The 26152-nt window shown below is 44.3% G+C and overlaps 1 pseudogene across 1 annotated transcript in view; it reads left to right on the plus strand.

Annotated features, from left to right (window-relative positions):
• Nucleotides 1–4376: 4376 nt before the first annotated feature.
• Nucleotides 4377–26152, plus strand: part of LOC311056277 (RNA binding protein fox-1 homolog 2-like) — a 52043-nt pseudogene continuing 30267 nt past the window's right edge. The window contains exons 1-2 of the transcript XR_014602902.1: nt 4377–5387; nt 13662–13712. The product of XR_014602902.1 is annotated as an RNA binding protein fox-1 homolog 2-like (transcript). The remainder of the gene's footprint in view (nt 5388–13661; nt 13713–26152) is intronic.

Below are 26152 nucleotides of genomic sequence, written 5' to 3' on the forward strand. Positions count from 1 at the left end.
GCTGCGGTGTTGCCAGGTTTTGAGAGAGAAACAATCAACCAGGTAAAACAAGCCCACAAAGCCCTTTAAACATATACATTGATTGGCTATTTCAAAATAGCAGATCTACAAGCTCACAACATGTTGCGGTGCGACGCATTGTGAGCTTGTAAATCTGCTATTTTCAAAAACATCTTGAAAACTATTTGACATTTTAACAACACAAATCTTGAATGGGGGTCCCTGGCATCAAATGTTTTCAGATGGGGGGGTCCGCAGACTTGAAAATGTTTTAGAACCACTGATTTAAAGAACATTAGGAAACAAGCCAAAATAAACAACTACACTTTAGAAACAAGCCCCAAAAAACACAAATATTTACAAGCAACTTTACAGAAAGATAATCCCAAAGTCGCTTATAATAAACGGACATGGCAACACTGCTCAACGGCTTGATTGATAGGAGGACACACCAATGAGAAAAGAAGGAGCGTTCAAGTGGATTCTTGACTGGGGAGAAAGAAAAAGAGGATAAATGAAACTGAAGACTTTTAGAGATTTCGTAAAATGAAACGTAGACTACTACCATAATAGGAATCCCATTATGGTAGTAGGCTAGTCTGCCATAATAGGATGTGTGTTGTCCTTATGGTATTTGCAGTTGAACAGATTATAGGTGAATTATTTATTCATAGCCTAATTATCCTATTATATTTATATTGAATAGATGAGTTTATTATTATGTCAATTATTATGTGGACATACTGTAATTTAGTGTCTCTTCTCATTCTGAAATGATATGACTGGAAAGTAAAAAACACACACGCACGCACGCACGCACGCACGCACGCACACACACACACACACACACACACACACACACACACACACACACACACACACACACACACACACACACACACACACACACACACACACACACACACACACACACACACACACACACACACACACACACACACACACACACACACACACACACACAGAGAGAGAGAGAGAGAGAGAGAGGGGGGGGGGGGGGGGGGCAAACCTACTGTGTTGGGGGACCCGTAGGCAACGATATTTGGAGGGGGGTTATGCAGCTGGTTTATTTTTTCCTTTTAGGACAGCCTTTCGGGATTTTTTTGAGGACCTTTACGTTATAGTAGCAAGTTCACACCATACATTATAGGTTATAGTATTATGCTAATGAAACAAGGTGTTCCACAATAACTTGGCCCATATCATGTTGCTGAAGTAACTTAATGCTCAATACGCTCTTCAGATTATAGGCTACTTGTTGCAATTCCAAAAGAGAACAAGAGCTTTGTTTAAAGTGATTTAATATAATATCAAATCACTTTAATATCTTATTGTTGTCATCTTCTTTGGATCGATTGATTGACAGTCAGACAGACAGACAACAGTGGCTAGATAGAGCAGATATGCAGCAGAGGTCAGGATTTCAACCTGCCTCACAATAACCGGAATTATCACAGTTTACCGGACATCTGATTGCCTAATATGCTTTAATGACAAGCAGTGTGAAATGTAGATTAACAGTTACAATTTACAGCATTGTAATTGAAAATGATTTGAACACACAAGTAAACTTGAATATAGCCAAACTTGAATTTAAAACACAGAGGTCCTCATATGTGTTATTGTTATATAGGCCCTATAGCTACTGTATATAAAAAAAAATGTAGTGAAGGGAATCAACCAGCTGATCAGTCAGTCTATCAAATAAACACAGGGGCCCCAGTGTGATATATCGTCTATGAAACCAGACCATATTGTAGCCTACTGCAGGCTTATGAAACTATCTCATATTTTGACACTATTGCTTTTTTCACTCTATGGTAGGAAACGGGGGGGAAAAGAGAAAAGTATGACCGAGATAGGCAACAGATGCGGTCAATTTTACAAGACGCTAGGGTTCATGTGGTTAAAGAATAATAGGTGCATACAAGTGTGAAGCCAATCACAGTTCTGGAGATATATGAAAGACAGACAGCCATGCATAAAGACTTTCCTGGAATTTGTAAATAGCATTGTCATACATGAAGACACATTTTTAATCAAATTCATTTTGAGACTCAGTGTAAGATACTTCTGATGGTATTTAACTTATTCAAGACATTTGCTGTTTTCCTTTCTACAGTTTGTTACAATGTGTGGAAAACGGAACAGGATGAGGAGGTTCATATCATATTTACTGCAGAGGCTTATGAAACTAGCCCTATCTCATATTGACACTACTTGCATTTTGTCACACTGAGATGTAAATTGATGACAAAAAAATAAAATCAGAGAGTCAGAGAAGTATGACTAATAAGGCACTAAGCTACAGAAGTGTCAATTTTACCATCCACTGTAAGTGGTTCTTTGGCTCCTATCATATGGTAACCTCTTTAGGTACTATATAGCACCTAACTTGAAGGTGCTATAGGCCTATAGCACCTTTGTAAAATTGTGCTATATAGCCTACTGTGGAACCATTATTGGTACCTATAAGCTGAAGAAACAGCAGAGAACCTCCTAAATGGGGTCAGACTCAGAGGAGGTCCTTAGGGGAGTTTTACCACTTTAAGCCCTATATTTTATACTCCAGTTATTCAAAAATAGCCAATACAATAGCCAATCACACAACGTGTCACAATGGGACAGGTTCTACATACATCAGTGTTGCTTACAGCACCTCAACCACCGCAAAGAACCAATATTTTTGTGTGTGAATGGACAAAAAAGTGGCAAAATAATCATCCAAAGTACAAAATAATTATTAAATGTAACTAAAGTGCACAGTGCAAAGAACTAACTCAACCCTAAAGTCAAAAGTCATGCAATAATTCTCAAAATGCTGCTTGTGCACAACAATTTGAAAAGTCTCATAATAACATCTTTGAGCTTTAGTATCAAGACTGAGGCAAAATACTAATTCCAATTCATGATTCGTAATGTTTCACACTCTATTGAACATTGAACAACCACATAGGAGCTTTACGATGATTACATGACATGCATTTTCACCCCTGTTCCTCCCAGCCAGATGTAAATGGATTATTGGCTCTTCAACAGTAATCAATATATTCCATGACCCATGAGAGTTGTGTCCATTTTAACAGGCAGCCTAGCTGTTGTGTGCTCTCATGTCAGTGAAACAGGCAGGAGTGTGATGGCAACCTCCATGTTGGCTTGTCATTGCAGGTTCGGTGGGTGGCAGGTGTACAGGTAACAGGACGCACACTGGGTTTTGATAGAGTGACTCACACTGAGGCACAGGCAGGCACACACACACACACACACACACACACACACACACACACACACACACACACACACACACACACACACACACACACACACACACACACACACACACACACACACACACACACACACTGTGTGTGATAACACTGATTTTTCACTTCAGCTTGGCTGCCTCTCAACAGATTACTGCCACTTTAGGCTGGCTGCCAATTGTGTGTGTGTGTGTGTGTGTGTGTGTGTGTGTGTGTGTGTGTGTGTGTGTGTGTGTGTGTGTGTTTGTGTGTGCGTACGTGCGTGCGTGCGTGCGTGTGTGTTACTGTTATTGCAACTTTTAAACTCAGAGTCGTGCCAATCATATTCGATTAGCATTACTTTTGAAATAGAAATACTGTCGATGTTTCTCTCAAGGTGAGACTCATAGAAGCGGAGAGAGCTCTGCACTTCAATATCCACCAGGGGTCGCAATGCCATTAGAAACATGACTATACTGTAAAGCCCCCCCCCCCCACCCCCCTAAAAAAAGACCCACCTCAGAGCCTTCCCTCTTGCTTTATTGTTGTCAGCTGTTTATTATGCCCGTTCACGGTATTTGTGGTTACAAAGTGGGTTTCTAATGCGTAGTCAGAAGAAGTAGTGCGTATTAGTTTAATTCTAATCGTGGATTAACTCTATTCTGTTTCCACTATTTCTGCTCCATAATAGGCCTAATTCTTATTATATATATTATATATTATCATATTAGCGTATCATTTTACGTTCAATTAATGTTAAACATCTGCATTACTTAATTACATAATTGTTATTTTGATCAACGTTTGCCTGTTATCTCTCCTATTGGTACCAACATCAATACAGCATGGAATTGTGGACAAAATGTCAAAATCTTATCGATAACGATAACAAAATATTTGAAGTCTTGGGTCTGAGAGTCTAAAATCTCATCAAACGGTGAAATCCGTTGCTCAAATGCCGAATAAATAATGGCCTCGCATATATATGAAAGGGTTGAAAACCACTGATCTGAAGGAAGGTACAGTAGGAGCATGGGGGGCGTGTGAGAAGAGAGGAGGGTCAGGGGTAGAGAGACCAGAGGAAACGCAGACCCTGGGCCAGTGCATTCCTACTCCTCTGTGTGGCCACTGTAGGCAAATCTGACTGCAGATCAGTGCGTCCAGGCCTTTTCCACGCTACACTGACTGGGACGTAGACTAGAGGAAACCGTGTTCTCCGCCAGCCAGCCAGAGGTACACACACGCACACACACACGCCAAGACGGATCCATACAACACAGCGAGGAGGGAAAGGACGGTGATAAGAAGAAGGAGCTAAATCCAAGAGACGGGTGGTAAGAACACCAGAGAGATTGAATGCTAAAGCTCTAGTGGAGGAAGGATAGACTCGAACCCGACGCCAAGGAGCGCTGATCCCGTTTCTCATTCCCAACATTGTCTATTATTGGCAGACAGTGTGCTGCTCGCAGAGCCACATTTATAAGAGGGCTAGCGGAATGTGTTGCTAGCGAGCTAGCTAACGATAGCTAGCTAATTAGCTCGTCAGGCACCCAAGATTTAGACCTGTGCTCGTCATTGATATTCAGCCACACGTTGTTTTATTTTCCAAAAAAAAAGAGAGACATATTTCAACGTGTTTTTGTGGAGCAGCCTCGCACGGCCATGACGTTCTGTCTTGAATAGCGAACGTTAAGTTAAACAATAAACATTGCACGCGACTTGTATTGATACATTTGTTAAAGATCAGTACAATATTAATAATTTCCACATTTTCATTGTGTTCTCTGAGCCGGGGACTGACCAAAGCTCGAGGAAAAGGTGAAAATACAAAAAATAGGGACTTTTCGAGTGGAGACTGTCTGCCGTCCAATGTTAATGTCGACCGACGTTGCATCCATCATGCTACCCGTTACTCGGGGAATAATGGATCGAGAAATAGACATTGATACAGCAACCGGACCCCACGCGATCGCGACCGGAGGTCCGGCGACAGTCCGAGGGATGAAACGAGGAGACCCAGAACCAGACGCTCAGACGGCGGCAGTTCTGATCGACCTAGCCGGGGCGGAGTGCAAGCGGCCACGGATAGACGGGACCGAGGGTGTTGTTGGTGAAATTGGACAGGTATGGATAAGAATGTAAACAAATTGAGTATGTGTTCATCGTTGTGTGCTATCGCTATGCGTATTTCATCTCCACGTTTTTGTTTGCAACATTGTAGCAAAGTCCCATGTTTCCCCTCCTCCAAAAGCTTTTGTTACAAGAGCATCAGTGGGACATGATGATGTTTTGACGGGCCGTTTGTCTCATCAACAACATAATCATGCATCATTGCAGCAAATGGGGAAACCACTCAGTACCAGCATAATGTTAACAGTGAACCCAGGTAAACAGACTGATAGGGAGTGTGAAATGTTGAAATCCTTGTGGCCATGCCCGTGGCACTGCATGGTGAGAGAGCATGACCATTCATTTCAGGCGAGACAAAGGTAATGTGATACAGGCATTGCTGCAATGACAGACAGCAGAGATCAGACCCATTCATCATACCCCTCTTGTGGGAAACACACTGGCGTTCTATCACACACAGCAATGCATGCAATCCTTTTTTTTTTAAATGCACACACGGATAAAATTAGTCTGACCCATGTTGATAATTTGCCACGAGGCACCGTATCAAATCCAATACTACAGACTGTATGTGGCATTCATTTCTCTCCTGCCCACCACCCCCACTCTGTGTGATTGTCACTCACTAGGTGTTAAAAGAGGAGAGATGCAGACAGGCATTGGGGGAGGGGTCACAAGGAAAGACAAAGAACAGCCTTTTGGTGTAGCCTAGAGGAGGAAGGGGGCTTTGGGGGGAGACCCTATCAGGAGGGCCCTCTCTTATGACTTGACTGCTGAGGCAGCAAAGGAGCGGCTGCCGCTCACCTCCCTGCTGGGCAAATCTATGTGTAATGTGTATTACAGTAAACCAGGGCATTACAATAACAATAAGCTATGTCTCGCTCTCCCCGTGCTCTCTGATCTCTCTCCCTCTGAATTTCTCTGTCGTGCACACTAACACACCACCCCTGCACACACTTTGAAGTATCCTTAATCCAATGGAAGCACAGGAGGATATTTTAGCTGACGTCCAGTGTTTTAGTCAGAGGCAGGCAGGCAGCAGTGGGCAGAGGGCAGGCGAACATGGTTCCGGGTCATCTGTGGGTAATTGAATCCCTTGGAATGAGTAAAATACTTCAGTTGGCCGGAATGGCCTCACAGCTGACCTAGTGCAATGACAAATAGGGCCAGTGTAATGCCACAGTGTTTGGCCAGCCTCAGAGCAGGATGGATTCTGTTCATGATGATGATGGGGAAAGGTTATGCCGGTGGCGCAGATGATGTGACAATGAGCAGGGCTGCATTAGGGGGACTCTCACCGTGCATCAGCTGTATCGATTGCAGGGCACCATGGGTCACCGTAGGAAAGCACACATGGATTGGAGGGAGGGCGAAAGAATGGATTGGTGGGTGGATTGAAGGAAGGAGCGATGGGAGGCTGAGGGGTGAAAGAAGAGAAAAAAAAGAAAGGGGATTGATGTCGGGAGTAAGGGAGATGGGAGTTTGATAGGAGGTAGAAAGCAAATGGGAGTGGTAGGGGGGACTGTTAGACATGGGGGGACAATTAAAAGCAGAAAAAAGGAAAGAGAACGAAGCAAAGACTTCAGTGACATTAGGAAGGAACCATAAAGGAGAATGAAGGAGAAGTGATCGATGGACAAACGGACAGATGTGTTGAACTGCAGAATGAGAGATGTTGAGAGAGAATAGGTTTACGCATGAGAATGGTACATGAAGTGGTACTTTATGCATAGGGTAAATTAAATGACATTGGGGTGGGTGGGTGGGGGAGTTGCGAAGGACCGTCAATCTGCTCTGCCATCATGCTGAGTTTGGGGGGGGGGGGGGGGGGGGGGGGGGGGGGGGCTGAGCTCCTCTTGTATGTGATTACCATAGTTTTACCATTGAGAGGCAGAGATCCAAGGTGGAGGGGAGCCGACCTTCCCTGTTGACTGTAAATCAGGGGCTGTAATAATAAATGAGAGTGCAGGACCGACTGCAGTCCCTTCTTCCTCCATCCTCACTTTTATTGTGCCTGACCTCCTCCCCCTGCCCTCCTTTCCCTCCGAGCTAAGCTTCATACACCCCCCCCGCCCCCGAATCCCTGTAGCTGTCCTCTAACCCCCCCCCCACCCCACCCGAAGGCATATTTCCAGATTGCTAATTGACTCCTGGTTCACAAGCACTCAGTGTGCCAGTGAGGCGCATCGCCCCTCCCCCATCACTCTCTCTCTCTCTGATGTCCCATCTCTCTCTGTCATCTTTTACTCCATCTCCCTCTGTCACTGACTCGCACCACTCAAATCTCTCTTAATGTATATTGCGTACTTTAGCCCCATCCACTGTGGCCCTGCTTTAATCTCGAGATGCTGACTCGCATGTGTGTGTTTTCCTCCTCATTTCTCATCTCTCACTCTCATCCCCCTTTCTTTCACCCACTCCCCCCACTCTGTTGGCAGTATTGATGCCACCCCTCCAATCCAGGCAGTGGTCCACTCTCCGATGCAGTGCAAGAGAGAGAGAGAGAACTCTCGCCTTTCTCCGTCTCTCTCCCTTTCCTCTCTCTCTCTATGGGAGAGCCGATTTGTCCTATCGTTGGCAGTAAAGAGGCTTTGTGTCGCGCTAACGAGATCAAAGCTCATTTAGGAGAGGGCATTAACCAGACTGATCGCTTTAACGGCCTGGAGCAAGAGGGAGGGGGGGGGGGAGGGGAGGGGAGGGAGGGGATAATGATGCGAGCGGACAGATCATCCAGATAGGGCATAACCAGTACACAACAAGTTTCTAGTTTTGGATTGAGTTGCATTCAAAACCAATGGTTGGTTCTATGCTTGCTTCTGCATTACCAGACAGGGTGCCTGCAGGTTCTGAAATGACTTAAGCTGTGTTTTCTGGTTTCCAGGCCTTAAAAATAAATTACATTTAGATGTAGTGCCTAAGCCTTCATTTCAGCCTCAAAGCCTTCGAAAAATTATTTATTTATAAAGTTATTCTTGCCACAGTGTCTGAATCCCTATTTTGAACCCTCAAGGATTTGCACACAGACTCTCATTTCACTGGTGAAATTGATCTATTCTTTAATTCTTGTAGTTATTAAACATTTCTTAAATTGTATTTAAGAACATTTTTTGAAACATTTAGCCACCCTGAGAGAGTACATTTTCAGTTCTATAGCTGGGTATCGCAGCTGATATTGTTTTGAGCAAGGACACATCTGTATCAATAAATGGCCAAGCATTTGGTGGCAATTGTATGTACTTGACAGGCTGGCATCTCCTTACCAGATACTGCTTGATTTAAATATTGTTTTCCTTACCAGATACGGCTTGGTTTCAATATTTTGTTCCCCTTTATATCCTGTATTTTACACAATGGAGGTGAGAGTGTGAGATAATATTCAACAGTTCAGCATTTGAGAAGTTTTGGCTTCTTTTGTTAAACAGGGGGAGGGGATGTCTTATTGTGAAAAATGTTTTCACTCAGCAAAGTAAGGTATTGGTATAGAATCCCAAGTATTGTGGCAAGATAATGATAATCATAAGATAATCATAATAATAATAATACCCAGCTCTGTTCAGCTCTTCACCCAAATGAGACATTTATGTTGTATTGGCAGTCTGGGCTAGAATAGATAAAAATTAGAAAAAATAATTGTTGTACAAAAGAGATTTGATTTGAAGTGTGGAGAAGACTCATTCTTATAGATCCTATATTCCGATGAGGGGGAAACACCAGGTCACAGCACATCAAAATATTGTAATTGATTATAAAAATAAATAAACATCTTTTTATGTATTTGGCTGTCTGTCTAGGGTGGCTGTTAACAGACTGCTAAAACTGTGAAAATCCTTTGTAATGCTAAGAGGCTTAAAGAAAGCCTGGTCAGACTATAGCCTACCTTACTAGCACCCTGGGTGGTGATTTGTATCTTTAGCCATAATTATCATTATCAGTAGTAGTACTTTTTAAATGGTCTATGGCCAGGTTGTTGAGGTGTGCGTGTGCGTGTGCGTGTGCGTGTGTGTGTGTGTGTGTGTGTGTGTGTGTGTGTGTGTGTGTGTGTGTGTGTGTGTTGTAGTGGGCTGGTACACGATGCATCCCACCACGTTTTCTGCTGCTGTTTAATGATTGCTGGTGAACTTTGAGCTGGAACGCAGCAGAGTCACCCTTGACCTTTTGAACCGGCAGTGATAAGCTTAAAGTTCTCCTGGAGAAGTTGCTAAACTTTTCTCCTCTGTCAGTCAGCCAGTCTATCTGACTGTCAGGCTCTAGTATCTCTCTAGTATCTCTCTTTAATCAGACCCGGGTCTTGCCTCTTTAACATGACATTGGTATTAACAGGGTCCCCTGCATACACGCCGTGTTGTCATCTTGTCTTCCCCTTGACCCACGCCTCTTGCCCTGCTCCGCCCCAAGGCTGGCCCCAAACTGTCACATGTACTCCAATCTCAACACACACACACACACGCACGCGCGCAAGCAGAAATGTGGAGTGGAGAGTGAGTGAAATGTCACTCCTCCATCCTGCTCACCCTTTTGGTTCTCTCAGCCCCTTTTTTCATCCACACCATATAGGCCACCCCCTACCGGCACCCCCACCCCCCACCATTACCCCTCCCCTCTCACCATCTGTTGACCTCATGTCATTCTGCCTTCCCTCTCTGAAGCTACCCCCCCACCTCCCCATCTACACCAACTTCTTTGCTTTTCCTAAAATAGCGAAATGGAGAGATAGAGAGAGAGAGAGAAGAAAATAAATAAACTGAGAGACGCCCTTTTAGTTTGGCCCTCCGTGGATAAAACTAGTTTTTGTGTATGCGTTTGTGTGACTCTGTTAGTGCAGCCCCCCCAACAAGCAGCCAGCCAAACAGCCGGTTCCTTCAAAGGTGACTAGACCCTGGCCCAACCCCACTTACTAAATGTATAGAATTAAGTCAATAGAAACGTGTTAAATTACAGAATGAAAACGCAGCACACAGTGCTCCGGGCGTATCTGCCCTGACATAGGTTAGAGCTCTGTGTTTTTTTGAAATGCATAGCTGATATAAGTGTTGGTGCAGAAATGTTTACTTAAAACGCAGACAGACTTATTGTACTGTATATTCAACCATAGCGCCATATGACAAAGACCGGGTGTGTGTGACTTTTAAGCGTCTCTGTCGAATTGGTGTGAATCAACTTGAGTGTGTTTTGAAAACTAGGTATCAGATTCTGCTCCCATCCCCCATGGCCCCTTAAGAAAATATAAGTCACATGGCATTCTTCTCTTATGACTCATTGTGTGTCCATTTTTGGTTGCTGGTCTCTGTCTTCTAATGCCATGCATTTTCATTCCTCTTTTTCTCTCTTTGCTTTCGTCTTTTCTTAATCCCCCCACATTCCTCCTCCTGTGTGTCTCACTCTGTCCTTATTTTCATCGTTGTCTGTTGTTCTTTTCTTTTCTTCTCTGCTCTCTCCTTCCATCCCCCATTCGTCCACCCTGGCCTTCCCTCCACTCCCCTCCTTCTAGACAGATTGATTCCAGATGTTGCTAAATTCTTCCCTTCTCCCTCCTCCTGTTCTTCTAAACTCCTCCCTTCTCTCTTTCTGTCTGGCTCTTTTGCTCTCTTTCTCCTACCACACCGACTCTCCTACTATACTGTACTGAAATTATAGTGTATAACCCTATAATTTCTTTGAGTTGGGGATACATTTGGTGTTGTTTATGTTCAAATGCACTAATGTCATTCTCACTTAGACACTTATACTCTTATTTTAAAACAAGCAAAATTCTAAACATGTCTAAGAAATGCTTTTTTGGTAGATGGTGTTTTTGGAGTACAATAGGGCCAAATCGTGCTCTTTTAGTTTAATGTCACAGCAGTCACACTCTTTAGTGCCTGTTTTTGTTTTTCATCACGTATCATCGAACCGAAAACATGCTCAAGCTAATTATGTTTTGAAATCACGGAGTTGGTCGTCTTCTTTGAGGTGCAGAGCAGAGAGTTTGCAGTTGACGGCTAACCTGTATCCCTGTCTGAGCTGAGCTCTGGCATATTTAAAGAGCTTTCTCATTCTGGCTGACATTGCCAAAGGCATTGTAGATTCAGGAGGCTTCTCCTAGCGGTTCATTATACTCCATTTCCATCTGTTCCATGATGAGCACCACCAGTACATTTCACCCAGTCGGCGTGTTGCTGAATATAGCCTGCTCCATTCCCCCTGTAAAATGCGCGCAGAGGAGAGCGCTCCCCCTGGAGACGAGGCACGAGGGGGAAATTGGTTCCAGATGAAACAGGAAGTGGAGTGGGGGAAGACAAAGAGAGGGCTGTTTCAGGCGGGAGAACGGGGCCTGAATCTGAGGGCATATAATAACACACATGAGCGCGCACACACATACACACACAAATATAGCCTAGATGTACACACATACAGTGTCACCACATTTATTGCCCATGCATCAAACGTCAGACAGACTGTATTAGTCAAAGGAAAACAGTCTGCGCTTTTCTTACGTTCTGCCAATGTTGTCTTTATCTTCTTTGTTAGTGACTTCATACCCCGCCGTTCCAGCCTTCCTTCCGTGTCCCCTCTTGCTCTGTCTAGTCGCCCCTCTTCATCCAGCTGTCTACTCTGCCATGATCTTCACATCTGTTTTTGGGGCTTATCCCATAGTTCCACAAAGTGCTAGTCTTAACCACTTGAACCGAACCCCAGCATTCCTGTTCTCGGGGAACATTAGCCAAAAACAGCAGATCTACAAGCTCAGAATGTGGTGTGTTGTGAGCTTGTAGATCGGCTACTTTTGGCAAAGAGGGAAGAAAACGGTCCAAGTACAGTTGCAGTTCAGGTCTGTTTCACTAAGACTAGAGGTTTTAAGTGGTTAAAATGTGTATCACATATGCCTTTCTGTACCTGCTCTCTACAGTCACCTGTACAAGTGGTCTGTGTGTCAGTCGGGTCAAATCTAGTGCTTCCTTCCTCAGCTGGGCCAGAGACACTTCCTCTTGATTGGATGGGAGAGGGTGAATGAAAGCAGGAAGTGGTCCCGGCGGCCGCCAAGCAGGCAGCCAGAGGTCAGGGCCAGGAGGTTAACTCTGTTGACTCTGTTCAGAAGGCAGTGCGGACCTCCCCTTCAATCCAGCATTCACCCAAAATCAAGCTGTCCTCTGAATTGTGTGTGTGTGTGTGTGTGTGTGTGTGTGTGTGTGTGTGGGGGCGGGGGGGTGGCGGGGGGTACAGGAAGCTGAGTGGCTTCGTAGCGCTTTGAAACGTTGTGTCAAGAAAAGGAAAAACCTCCCCAGTCTCGAACATCAAATGCAGTGGAAACACTCACAGTGCAACACCTACCTCGTCCACTGCCTGCCTCTCCTCCGCACGTCTCCATCTGCTCTCTCCAGAACCCCCCCTCCCCTCCCCTCTCTTGTGTGTGATAGTGGATATAGTCCTGAGCCTCCCTATATGCAGTCCTGTTTTCTCTGCACGGCGTGCCAGCAGGCTAGACCGTGCTGGTGTCATCTCCACTCACCGCTGTCAAAATATCATCGTTTGGTTAACTTTTCCCATTGTTCCAGTGCCCCCCCCCCCCATCTCTGTATCTCTTCTCTTCTCCTCCTTACCGAGCTCTGTGGTAAACAATGACTCTTCTACTGGAGGAAAATGATAGGGAGAGGAGAAGAAAAGAGAGGGGTGGGGGGTTTGAAAGAGGGAGAGGGGAGGGAGGGAGGGGGGCAGAAATAATCTAATTAAAAGTAATTATGGAGCAATTAACCACAACACTGGTTTCTGGGGCAGGGGTGGGGAGGGTTGGCTCTCCGTGTATGGGGTGCGATTAGTAGTCTGGGTGGGTATGGGGGTAGGGCGAGGAGGTGCTCATCAGTCATGGCGCTAGCCAGGCACGCGCCTGTCGAGAGACGCGTTAAGCTATCCTCACTCGTTCCATTTTGGGGGCAACATATCCTATCACCCAGTGAACTTGGTTCCCTTCCTCTGCATTATTTTTAGCATTGTGTGTGTGTGATTGTTTTTTTTGTTTAGTTTTCCTCCCCAGAATAAAAACAGCCAATAAAGAACTGAAAAGAAGATGCTGTGTCTCCTCCTGTTTCAATCCACTGCTCATTGTCACACAGTTGGGTCCTTCACTCGCTGCATTGCTCTCTTGTTAAGGCTTTGGGGATTAATGTTGACGCCATGCCAGCCAAAAAGAACACATTGCAACTGAACTGTAACAAAAAGTTGTGAACTTGTCACTTTGCATCCTGTCATTTTATGAATTTACACTCTTTCCCTCTCTGTCCTCGTCTTTTGCAGAACAATGAGCCTTTAAACCCTGGTTTCCATGGATACCCGGCTCTCAGTCAGGTAAGAGATTAGTTACAGCTCACAATCCTATATGAAAATACATGTAAAAGGCAAGCAATGCAATACAGGAATGACTTGAGACATGATCGAGCCACTCGAGCAACCTGACGTGAAAGTGTCCAACACTTCAGTGCTTCACGACCCACAGAAAACTTTCAAAGAAAGAGCTTTTTCTTTTTAAAGGATAATAGATCATTTAAGTCCTCGATTAATGAAATGATTTTGGGCAATTTTACCATCACGCATAAAATGCATAGATGTGTAGCATTTGTCAATAAACCCTTTTTAGAGTAAACCCATTCAGTAACTCATTTTGGTGTTTGTCCTCTAGTGTTGTCGTTGGCCATCGCCTTATGACTGCTCCCGCTACAGCAGTCTGGACCCTGTTGTACTACAACATCATTACAGTGACCATTATTAAGTGCTGTAAGAGCCCCCCTCCATGCTGCAGCCTTCGGTAGCTGATAAATGAGGCCTGTTAGAGGGATTGATAAAAGAGGAAGTGCTAGTGATTGATCTTGGGTTTCAAAGGCTTGACCCCCATCGTGAGGAGGAGAGAAATTATGTGAACACCTTGTCCAATCACAGCATCGCACTCTCTGTACGCCAAACGTTTCATAAAAGTGTATCTTTCGTCTCCTCTCACTTTTGTGCACCCTCCCTATCCCCTCCCCTAGCACTCTCATTTTCTATCTCTCTGTCTCTCTCTCTCTCTCTGTCTGTTTCTCTCGTTTTCTTTCTTTCTCATTCCAAGTGTCTCTCCCTGCGTATCGCTCTCCGTAATGAGAACCTTATGTGTGCAATGTAGCGGTGGGGTGGCTGATGGTTCTCTTATCTACCTCCAAACAGCAGCACTATAGAGAGATTCTCAGACCAGCACCACCAGTGTGTGTGAGTGCACGCGAGTGTGTGTGCACGTGCATTTGTTTGTGTATGAGAGCGAAAGAGAGAATATTGTGTGTCATGTGAGTGTCTGCCACTTGAGAGCATTGTGTATGCTTATGCCTGTGTGTATGTGTATGCGTGCGTGCGTGTATTTCCAGCCTGTGTTTGTCGCTGTTGAGATGTGCAGCTCTCTGGCAGTGCCACAGGAGGGAGATGTTGGTCTGTGTGCGTTCCTCTCAACATCACAAAAGGTCCCATCCCTCTTTTCTCTCTCCTACTTTTGTGTTTTCCCTCTCTCTCTTCTCTCCCACTGATCCTCCGATCCTGCTCTGCCTTCAGTTTCTCCTTTCTTGGGAATACAGAAAGAGAGGGGGGCATGGGGTAGCAGAGGCAAGAGCTTAAAGTGCAGAGAGAGAGAACATTTAGAGATGCAGAGCAGTGGTATATTCCTTTGTTTCCGAAACAATTACAATCGATTGGCCTGCTTTGCATCCTGAAAGAATTGAGATCTGAGGCGGGGATGGAGACCAAATGTTGTACTTAAATCGTTGAGTTCAGTTACATGACCGCACAAAAGTCCAAACCTCGGGGGACAGGCCTGCTTCTGGTCCACATAGTTGTTGAACTAATACCTGGCCATGCGGAGAACCTTGATGAACCTCAGTGCTTTTGAACCTCATTCCTCATGTGTATGGTTCAGTCTTACTACTCACACGTAGCACCACTGCATTTGTTTCATAAATGATTTAACAGTCGTCTCTCTGGAAATGTATTCTGCCCTTGAGCGTGCATTAGGAGTCTCAGGCATGTTAGCTGCTGGTTAAGATGCAAATGGAGCAAGCCGTGCTGGCTGACTTGTTCATCGCTGCAGTGCATTTGTCTTGGTAATGTTCCTGTCTTGTGTTATGTATGCATGTTTGAACTGCCTCTAGGTCTGCCTGTGTCAATATCACCATGTTTATGGATGGTGGGCTCATGTGGGTCTCTGCTGCATGCAGCCAGGGACTCTGTGTGTGTGTACAGTATGTATGATTGTGTGCGAGTTGCCATTGCCACACACACCTTGCTAGCCACACACACACACACACACACACACACACACACACACACACACACACACACACACACACACACACACACACACACACACACACACACACACACACACACACACACACACACACACACACACACACACACACACACACACACACACACACACACACCTTACTAGCCTCACCTATAAGGCAGTCCCTGTCAACCTCCTAATGTTTAGGCCACAGAGAACATCAGGGTCGGACACGCACACACAGGCAAGTCATAGAGGCCATCTATCTTAGTGTCCTTTGTGTCAGTGACATTTAGCCGTATTGGATTTAAATCCAATAGAGGACCATACCCTCCTCATGAATAATCGCATTTCTTTGGCAACCACTCTTGGATCATTACTATATAATATGTATGACTGGGCTATTGATTATCTTTACCTTCTTTGTTTGTGTGTTTGTTTGATAGAAAAGAGGTCTTTGTTTGAATTGGCTAATGCGCCTATAGGATGGAAATAGCCCTTTGTTTGACTTCATGTGTGTGTCGGTCTGCCTGCCAGTGTGCAGCGCGATTGTAGTCATGCTACATCTGTGTATGTGTGTGTTTATCAGTGTGTTCAGTCTGTGCGCTTAATCCCCAGATCATCCGCTATTCATCCTCTCATCCTCCTCACTTACACACTAATCCCGTCATCCCTCACTCTTTTTTCTTTCCCCCCAGCCCTTTATCCTTTTATCTCTCTATCCCGTTATCTCTCGCTCACATCCACTGACCGTCCACTCCAGCCCCCCCCCCCCCCCAACAACTGCCCCTGCTTTCAACCCCTTTCCCACCACCTACCATCACCTCTCTGTCCTTCCCTCCCACCCTCCTTCCCTCCATCCGTGTACCCATCCCTCCCTCCACTTCTAGCCACGCTCAGCAGATGTCTGCAATCTTGGCATCAGAGCTTTTTCCGCAGAGTCGTCGTCCTCACTCATCCTGTAAAAAAATGCAGTGTGAGGAACTGCACTCTCATCTCGCCCAATTAACCCTCCCCCCTGTGCACACACACACACACACTCACACACTCTCCAAGCCTAACAAGACAGGGAGTTGGAGAATTCCCGAGCCAGAGCCGATAAAATACAGCGCAATGCAGTGTAAATCTGATTTATGTTCACACTGAGTTGGGGGTTATCAGAATCAAGAGCTGGTTCTCCTTTGTTGTAAGAGAGTTCTCCATCTGTGACATGATGGCAGCAAGACGCTGATGTTGGAGTCTAATACTTAACCCAGCTAGCCAGCTGTCTACCATCCGGCCTACCTACATACCCGAGCGCTTCTTCCTGGAGTTGACAAGATGCCACGCAATAAATAAATGATCAAAAAGGAATAAAAAGCTGCAGTGCGGTGGGGGGGGGAGGTAGCGTTGGCGGTCCGTTAGTTCCAGTCAGCCTCGCTTGGACAGGAGACAGCATCTTCTCCCTCTCGCTTCTCCACAGTGGCTTAGAAACCAGCAAAGACGGCAACATCAACCGCTTTCTGACTCCCGTCCACTGTGGATGATGGATGGATAGATCAATGGGTAGATAGACTGATAGATTTGAAGGAGGGACAGTTTGTATAGGAGGGACTGCAGCTGAGAGGGAGGGAAAGTTTTTTTTGAAAGAGGGAGGGAACATGAAGAAGCCAGGGAGGTAGCCGGGACGGGTAACGCGAGCGTGTGAATGACAGACGCGGAGCGAGAGAAGAGAAGAGACTCGAGCTGACAGGAGGAGGAGAGACAGAGAGGCCCTAGTGTTGGGGGGGGGCAGTGAAGGGAGAGAGGGGAAGAAAGCGGAAAGGAAAAAAAGACGGCAGAGTGACGGAATCACAAGGCTCACGTAGCGCCGAAGAGGCAGTGGAAGTTGGGACGCTGGCGGAGGAAGACGAGTGAACGAGGGAGAATTTGAATGCGTCTGCGTGTGTGTGTAAGAGAGAGCGAGAAAGGCTTGGAGAGAAGTGGCCAACAGCTTATGGTCCCTGAGCACAGACGGAGAGGAGGAGTAGGAGAGGAGAAAGACAGTCAGAGGGAGAATTTGAGAGAGAAGAGGAGGCGAGGCGGTCAACAGTTCCTCTAGGATAGACCATGATGGGGCTGTACTGCCCCGCAGCGCTGCCGGTGAGTTCACGTCTCAGAGTTTCTACACAGTGGCCTCATTCCATTGTATGTTCACTTTTTTCCATTCTATTAAAGGCAATGCAGATGTGTCTGTAAAACTCGACGGTTATTTCCTTATGCTTTGGCTAACATCTCTCATACTTTTTGAAGCGGAGTAGGTAATTCATCTTTTAGTAGTAACACCATTATAGAGCCACAGGAGCTCCACACTGCTAATATACAAACGTAATACAGACCAATAAGGTCAGTGTAACGTGTCACCAATTATTTTGTAGGAACAACCTTTCTGAGCAGGTCCTGACTTGCAAGTTCAGAACTGAGTGGGGGAGGAAAAATAAAAACCTTGAACGAAGGGATTAATAATGAATTATTTTCTCTCTTTTTTTTTCAGCCTTTCATATTGGCTTGCATGAGAGCATGCATGTGATCAGCACGCTGTTTGTTTTGATGGTGTGTTTGTATGGTGGCTCAGCTGAGGCCTGTATCAGAATTGGCAGGGCATCGGGGGGCCTTGTAGCGGGGCGTGTCCCTGCAGCTCCACTTTTAACCTCTCAAAACCATTATATTTCTTTGACCAGAGTCCCCCAGGGGTCTACACTAGGCCCCCTCCTTTTTTTTCGTCTACACTAAATCTCTACTCTGAAAAAAAAAACAATTTACTGCAATTTTCGCTGAATGTTCGTCCCAGAATAGGGACGCTAGGATCTGTGTGGTTAACTAAATTCACTCAGGCAATCACAGAAGACTCAATGTACAAGACAAAATGTACAAGGAATGTGTATGTTTTAGAACTCTTAATTACTCAACCCTGTAGTTGGTTGACTAGGTTTAATGGTTGCTTATGACCGTGCGCTTTGCAAGACACTCCGGATAAGAGCGCCTGCTATATTGCACATGCCTAAATTGTAAAATTGGTGCTGTGTCGTAATATATGGACAACTCCAAGAGTTTCAGGTAACATACTGCTTACAAACACACCATACATGCACAAACAACATCATGTCAAATGTGGTTGTAATACAGTTGTAGTTGCTTAAGAAAATTAGCATTGACTGTTTATACAGTGAACCTACTAAGCTAGGCTGCTGTTAGTATAAGGGCTGATGAGTTTGCACTGCTTGAGAGACAGCCTGAGGAGGTTAGAGCTGTTCTTGTGCTCCGTTGTGTTCTGACATGTCCTCTTCTGTGGTTCTGGGTTCCTCTGGCCTTTTTGTGTGCCTGTCACAGTGTGTGTGTGTGTGTGTGTGATGTGCGTGTGTGTTAGTGAGAGAGAGAATTTGGAGGTTAACATGCAGACGCTAGGTAGCAACTGCTGCACACATCGACTTGGGTTAGCTAAGTTGAGGGGTGTGTGTGTGTGTGTGTGTGTGTGTGTGTGTGTGTGTGTGTGTGTGTGTGTGTGTGTGTGTGTGTGTGTGTGTGTGTGTGTGTGTGTGTGTGTGTGTGTGTGTGTGTGTGTGTGTGTGTAGGGCAGACCGTGCATGCTGCTGTCATGCTGACTGCACAGAATGTCAAGTCACATTTTGTGTATGTTGATATGGGGGATGGATGATGGGTTTGATTTTGTTACATTTTTTCTCTGTTGCCGCCTCAGCTGTCTCCACAGTTTAGTCCCCATCCGTCCCTGGATTGAGAGAGACGGGTGCCAATAGACATTTGTTCGGTCCCACTTGCAGTGGGCTAGAACTCTTCATGCTAACAACAAACACACACATACACACACACACACACACACACACACACACACACACACACACACACACACACACACACACACACACACACACACACACACACACACAGACCTAGAAAACTGTAAGCACATGCACATTTAAGGTGTTGAGGGTTTTGAGCGTCTGTATTCTTGGATTACCTTTGAAAACGGACGGAATCTCCCCCAAGTCCTCATAAAGCTACAAAACTATTCTCTCTCTTTGGTCTGCCTGTCTCTCTCTTATTACTCTGTTTGACTGTTTCTTTCACTCTCCCCCTTTCTCTCTCTATCCGTCTCCCTCTCGTGAGCGGTCTCCCCGCTCTGCTTGGCCCTCTATTTTTCCTCTCCACCTTTGGAGGCTGTGGCAGCTGTTCACCGAACACGCTTTTCCTCTTCAGAGATGGTCTTAAAACCTGAAAGGTGGATGGGCAGGCTGTAAAATCTAGGAACGTGGGCAGATTCACACAGGATTGTATTTAGGATGTGGCACACTACCATGTCAGGGGTCACGTAGAAGTTAAACACTTGGCATCCCTAATCCCTATTTTGGTCATGTAATCAGAAATAGCAAAAATAGACCACCTACAAGTGATCTTCAAGATCTTCTTGATGCTATTTTCTCTATTTGCCGTACAATAAAGTACTGAGGGCTGAAGTGGTTAGCACTGCTGTGTGTTGGTGTGTGTCAGTGCAACACCCTGGGTTATTACCCAGGTGTAGATAACACCTGGTTCCAGACGAATCTGCCATTGCAAAAACAAAATTGCCCATGGCAGATTAGGTCTGGTCCCTCTCAATAGAGACTGGATTCTTCTGCCTCCGAAGTTGTGAGGGACCAATCAGGGCCCAGTATCCAAATATGGGGCGGGTTTATCACCAGAGGAATTTTTTTTTATTTGCCCCTCGGAAATGCAGGTACTACACAGAGATTCCAGACTAATATCTACGCAGTGATATTAGTCTGGCCATACCAGGCTAGTAGATAAGAGCTGGCCGCCATTGACGAGATAACATTGTTATGTATTAAAAAAGAGGGTCTTATACACCCATTATCTGTAAACAATCCATAAACTATCATTTAATTTGTTAAAGTCTGTGACAACAAAGATGTCACAACTGACATGTTTTATTAGGCTTGAAGAAATTCAAAATTGATGTTCCAGTTTTCTTTACTGACATTAAAGTATCATTTGGATGTGAATCGACAGGCAGAGGGATAAGTGTGTCACTCATTAGCATTTATTTCTTCACTTTACCTCGTAGCTCTCCACTCAGACTTTTGACACCCCTTCTTAGTCTCGAGCTAGATGCCAAGTGTCAAACTAGAATGGGTCATCAGACTGTGTGTGACTGTTTTCTAAGTCACTGATGAGATAATGACTGAAACTCAGATTTCAATAGCACGTGCTGGGCAACTTGAAAGTGTCATTTCACCGCCTGATGTTGATATTTGATACATTGTATCATATTGTCTTTACACTTTACCTTCCATGTTTCCATATTTTTGATTGGAAACAGGCTTGCGAATAACACCAGCTTAAGGCAAATCAATAAAGAGAGAGGTAGGAGATGGGCTTTATGCATGTAAAATGCAGTGGCTGTAGTGTCACGATACAGGGAGAACACAGACCTACCCTCATACATGCATTGAAGGCAAGCACACATGCATGCACACACTAAGTCTTTCCCCACACATTTAGCCTCAACCAAAGGTGCCAAGCAGAGAGGATATGCGTCTGCGTTTGTATAGTGCAGCCACACACGTGTGACAGACAACATGCAGTACACCACACACACACACACACACACACACACACACACACACACACACACACACACACACACACACACACACACACACACACACACACACACACACACACACACACAGGTGCGCGCGCACGTATTCGCTCAGCCTAACTTGTTATTGCACATTTAGCACTAAGCCAGAGTGGCAAGCATAGGCTGCTGTTGTTGCTATGACTCCTGAATTCCCCCCAGGCATCAATAAAGTTTCATCTTCTTAACTTCTCTTCTCTTATTTGGTATAAAAGAGTGTTTAGATGCATACATAAGAATAAGAGACAATAGCTTGCCTAGTACTTTCTGTTCCTTTTTTATAGAATAATAAAAAAAACATGCACAGTTGCACACAGCCATTTACCTGCACATTTAGCAGTAACCTAATGTGCAGAGCTGGCAGTATTACTGGTCTAATGCACTGTGTGACAAGCGCTCTGCCTCAGGATTAACTCTTCTCCCTCTGAAGGCTGCTGCAGTATTGACACTAGCTCCAACCTAATACTGCTGTTACTGCCACTGCGCATGGTGCTGAGGTGTCAACAAAAGAATTTATGCACACACACGCGCGCGCGCACACGTACAAATGTGCACACTCAAAAACATAGGTCCCAAATGACGCGGTATACAATTTTGCTGCAGTGCAGTCTTGTAATGTGTGTGCTCTTACCCTCCCATTATGGAAGCAGCACTGGTGGCTCTGGTAAATCTGCATGCGCTGTACCGCCACCTACACTGCAGCACAAAGTCACTGGTCCTAACCAGCACTCTGTTTGAATGGACTCACTGTTGTCTATTTGCTGCACTGTGTGATTATGGCATACTGGTTGCCAATTGTAAGTTACTACCCTGCATTTATATATAATGAATGAAGCTAAAGTGCAGCGAGCATGTAGAAGCCCGGGACTTCTTATTTGATTCTCTCTTCAGCAAGACCGAACAGTGAAAGGGAGGGCTGAGAGGAGAGATGAAATTCTACACGGAGTCCTGAGGTGGACATCAAACCCAAGATTATGTGGATCAACTTGTCGCCTGCTCGCACCAGATTACTAGGATTTGTACAATAGCTGCCCTTTATACGCTGGGTCACAGGAATATTTGTTACATCTACTGTTGTGGCTTTAGCCTTGCGCTCCTGTTTACTGTTGGGTTGCTTGTAATTGTGGCACTCTTGTTGAAGCTTTAAGCTGGTGGTTGATCGGTCAGTTTGGTTAAGACCGTCAACTACATCACTAAAATATGAAAGTTTCAGTGTTTGCTTCAGATGGTGTAAATGTAACAAAGGAGAAAATACATCATAAAGACCTGGAGACTAGACGATGGACAGTTGAATAATGTTTAGCGGGATGCTAGGCCACACTTGAGAAACTGTACCTCAAGGCAAGGTCAGCCAGAGAAGCAAACATAGGGTTACGGTGTGTTTGGACTGAGTTGTAACTTGGTCATCATTTACCAGGAAGAGGCCAGACATCTCACCTCATTTAAACAGACAGTGTCCATGTTGAGTCATCATCAACTGTTTGCCAGACGTTTTCTTTCAAAGATAGAACTTGAGATTCAGGATTTGTAAAACACATTGTGCGCCAAGTACAACTAAATTAGTATTGGGTGGGTCAAATAATAGTTCAAATGAGAGATGGGTGGGTTGATCGAATCAACGGCAATTCAAATGAGTTGTCAATTACAAAATAATATACAAAGTTGACTTAAAAATGCATTATTGGCAGATAAGACGGTTATTCCCGATATGTCACACCTAGAGGATGACACATTGACATTAATTATGTGCCAACATTAACAATGATGCGTTGTTGTTAATCCACCTACACAGGAGACAATGTCTGCTGTTCAAATGATGTACACAATCATTTAATACCAAACTTAATAAGCCACCTGATGATCCAACATCCCGAAATGTAGCATTGAGGAGTGCTATATTTATGAGAGAATGACGCAAAAGCATAGTTGTGATCATAACTGTGTTCATTCATATATATTACAGCTCATTTAAAGGTAGGGTAAGTGATATTTTTTTGGTTCAAACAAAACGTTTATTAAAAGGTTAAAGCACTATATTGTGATAGTAATCATTGCTATAGAGTGTTTGTCTGCTCATTTCTTTGTGTCATCACTTTCAATTTCACTTGTTTAATCTGTATCTCACTCATTGAGTTTTCTATCCTGATTGGAGGACATTGGTATCCCGACCTAAAAATGAATTTTCTGTTTAACTCATTCAGTGCCACGCTTATTTATTCATGTTAATGGAATTTTGGTTCTGAGTGCCACAGCCAAAATTCATTGTAAAAAAAAAGTGCTTAGGAAGCGAGATACAGCCTTTTTAAGTTATAGGTTAAACAAAGAGTGGATGGAGCAGCAAATCTTCAAATCATCATATCTTGGGTTCTGAACATGTTTTTCCCCCAAAAAAAAAAAAAAAAAAAAAAACTTTTATTTTGAATTTTTTTTTTTATTTTGAATTTTTTTTTCTGACGGATTTGACGGATGGTGGCGCTCTGGGCGTCAGGCCACGTGACGGATTTGACGGATTGTGGCACTCAATGAGTTAATAAAGAGCTGGAGAGACATGGAGACTCCTGTTACTGATCAAGCACTCTATGCAATGAGTGCTATCATTATATAGAGCTATTTAACACTGATTTTGACCAAAGAAAATCACTTACCCTACCTAAGTCTGGCCCTTGAAAATGTGTTATGTTCATTGGGCCTAATAAATCTGGTCATAGAAAGCAGTGCTTTAGAAATCTGCTTCTGGACCCAGCATGACAGTTGCAGTATAATAGGAGGTGGAATGGTGGAAATTGGTATTGCAATATTTGTTGATATGACATGGAAATAATGTTAATCGGATATCGGCCCAAAATATGTTGTATCCCTAATGAAAAGGTCTGATTTACACTTACCGGTAAGTAAATCAGAGAGAGAAAACTGACCCCGGCATGAATAGGTCCACCTGTCTTTTCCTGACAAAGTGAATCCAGGGCAAAGCTGTGATCTCTTATTGATCTTGCCTATTACATTATTATTATCTTCACTCTTGAAAAGATGTAGATGAAAGGGAAAATATGACAAGTTAAAGGATTTTCCATTTAGTTAACTCTACTGAGAACAGCATGCCACAAGCCAGTGTGGAACAAATGACAAATGACTAGCCGTGGGCCACCAGTTAAATATCCAAATGAGGTTTATCACAGAGACAAATTCATAGACATAGTGTACTTTGCAACTGAAGTTGATAGTGATCCTGAGAGAAAACACTGTCAGTATGATTATGATGACTGTGATTGGAGCTGTCAAATGCAGACAAGCATGTCACAGGTCTCAGCAGGACAACACAGCTGATGGCTTTGACAGACACATCACTAAAGCCTTGTTCTTCTTGGGCTTGTATTGGCAGGTGAGAAATCATATACAGCCTGGTTGAGAGAGATAATTTTTGGCTCTCACAAATTATGGCATAGTTTGTTTAATTTGGGGAATATGGGGAAAGAAATGCCCTTATATATTGACTTTTGATGTTGGAGTGAGTGCCCATTGCTTTTACTTGTATTTTATGTAATTCACCATAAACCAAATATAGAAGTTATTTCCAGAAACCTGGTAGTCTAAGCCTTTGTAGTACTAAGCAGTATTCATTGTCAATGGGTACTATGTCCGTTTCTGTTATCAGAGTAGTGCAGTACCCATCATTCACAAGCGACGCCTTGCATTCGCGGGACATCTTTTGTGGGTGACACTCGTCATTCACATTGTGTCATTAGCTCTATATTCTGATAGTTATCATTGCTATAGTGTTTCTTCAGTAGCGGGGTTCTCCAGCTCTTTAGTAAACAGAAAATGCATTTTCAGGTTGGGATAGCAATTCTATTCAATCAGGAGAGAGAACTCCAGGATAAACTAATTAAATTGGAAGTGATGAGGCAAAGAAATGAGCAGACACTATTGAAACCGGAACATTGGTACTCTGATTGAATCAAATTGGCAACCCACTGGTTGCCTATTTTCAACCCACCTGGTTGCCAATTTTCTGTTTATTAAAGAGCCGGAGAGACAAGGAGACCCCTCTTACCTTAAAAAACAAGAAGTACAGAACTATAAAAAGGGAAATGAAAGTGCTATGAACTGAAGCGTTTACCTGTTTTGAAAAGAAGTCTGGAGACCAGAACTTCCAGCTAGAAGGTAGCATCTGAAATGCGGTGAAAAGTGGTTGTCATTGATCTGAGGACATTTTCTATGCTTTGCTAAGGGATCTGGATCTATAGACGTCTGCTAGGCTGCTCAAATTAGTGCATTGCAATTTGCCCTGGCATTGTTAAAAATGTTCCTCATCTGTTTTTTTTTTTGTGCTACTGTTGCATTGGCAAAACCTACAAATGATGCCAAAGCCTCACTGAAGCTGAAGCTTACCAACAGCTCTCAGTAAACTGGTAGCCTTTTCCTTTAACATAAATGACCATGTGTTTTTCTGCTAGCTACGCTGCCTTCTGTGTCTCAGCCAGTTATCTGCTGATGTACCTCAGAGGGACAGTCTTTCTACACAACTATCCTGTCTCATTGGTCAGCAGCAAGGAAGTGGAGATTTGGGGTTCGGCACAACGGAAACCATATAAGGAGTTGGGGCGGTGACTTGTGCTGTTTGACTGACAGAGCAGCAGTGGAAGCTTTGAGTGACTAAAGGGGCGGGTGTCGGCAGTAAAAAATGAAAAAAATAAAATCTCCTTCTGGCTTTCATCAAGCGTGGCAGGCCAAAGCGAAGAGGGGAGGAAAAAAGTAGGAGGGGGTGGATGGATGAAGGGAGGCATACTTACTTCTCCAACCACAGAAAAGGAA

Source organism: Gymnoscopelus microlampas (genome assembly GCF_963454915.1).
Source record: "Gymnoscopelus microlampas genome assembly, chromosome: 11".
Lineage (NCBI taxonomy): Eukaryota > Metazoa > Chordata > Actinopteri > Myctophiformes > Myctophidae > Gymnoscopelus > Gymnoscopelus microlampas.